Source organism: Gekko japonicus, unplaced genomic scaffold, assembly GCF_001447785.1.
Source record: "Gekko japonicus isolate JY-2015 unplaced genomic scaffold, Gekko_japonicus_V1.1 scaffold1626, whole genome shotgun sequence".
Lineage (NCBI taxonomy): Eukaryota > Metazoa > Chordata > Lepidosauria > Squamata > Gekkonidae > Gekko > Gekko japonicus.
The window spans coordinates 173,919-175,350 of NW_015161446.1; positions in this window are offsets into that span (position 1 = coordinate 173,919).

The window sequence follows — 1,432 nt, forward strand, 5'->3', positions numbered from 1 at the left end:
CTTTGTGGGGATCCAGGGGGCTCTGCAACCACTTGGTCTTCCCTGTCTGCCTTCGTAGTTCCAGCTGAGACTGCAGGGACCTCAAATGATTCCAATGCAGTCCGAGGAGGGGATTAACCATGCCTTGTTTCTCCTCCTCAGCTAGGGTTACCCGGTCCCTAGGACTTGCGGGCAGGGGATGGGGAGGAGCTAACCAGCAGCTGGAACAATGCAACATGCCTATTTCCCCCAGGAGCCAGAAATAAACATGACATGCCTACATCACCCAGAAGTGATGTAGGCATGTCATGTTTATTTCTGGCTTCTTGCCTGTTTGGGGGGTTAATTATACCCCATTGGCCACCTGGCTGGTGCCGGGCAAAGCACCAGAAACTGGGGGATCCCCTGCATGTCAGGGGGAACCAGCAACCCTTTCCCCAGCCTAGAGAAGACCTGTACCCTCTTTCCTGGCCTGCCATTTAGCCCTTTGTATGTGACAGGCTTAATCACATGCATGCCCAACAGCCTGCCCTAATCTTCCATACCTGTTCTCCTTTGGCCTGACAGGCTGGCCAGACTTGCTCAGCTGCAGCTGCTGCTGGCAACTCCTTAAAGGGGCCTCTTGGTGATTAGAGCTGCCAACTCCAGGTTGGGAAATTCCTCGAGATTTGGAGGTAGAGCCTGGGGAGCATGGGCATCAGGAAGGGGATGGATCTCAGGAGGATCTAATGCCATAGAATCCACCCTCCAAAGCAGCCATTTTCTCCAGGGGGAATTATTTCTGTACTCTGGAGAGCAGCTATAATTCTGAAATTCTCCAGGCCCCACCTGGAGAATGGAAGCTTTATTGGTGATGTATAGGAGCTATGCATTGCCTAGCTCAGTGATGCCAGACCTCTTGCCATAGCAGTGGTTGACAGCCCAAAGGACAAGACCAGTGTCATGGATATCTGCTGTGAGCTGGGTGAGAAAGTCCATGAATTTTTTTTTGCTTAGTAGTTGGCTCAAGTGGTTAAGACGCTGAACTGCAGGCTGTGGAAGGTCAGTAGTTCAGCAGTTCAAGACCCGAGTGTGCCGCATGATGGAGTGAGCTCCCATCTCTAGTTCCAGCTCCTGCCAACCTAGCAGTTCGAAAGCAAGAAATTGCAAGTAGAAAAATAGGTACCACTTTGGTGGGAAGGTAACAGCGTTCCGTGCACCTTGGTGTTTAGTCATGCCAGCCACATGACCACGGAAATATCTTCGGACAGCGCTGGCTCTTCGGCTTGGAAACGGAGATGAGCACCGCAACCCTAGAGTTGGACTCGACTGGCTTTCAAGCAAGGGAACCTTTACCTTTACTTTATGATACTAGACTCTAAAGAACCCTGGATGTTTTTTGTCTAGCCCTAAATGATATCCTGTATTTTCAACTAAAACCTAATGGCAGTTACTGTACTCCTTGAGTTAAATT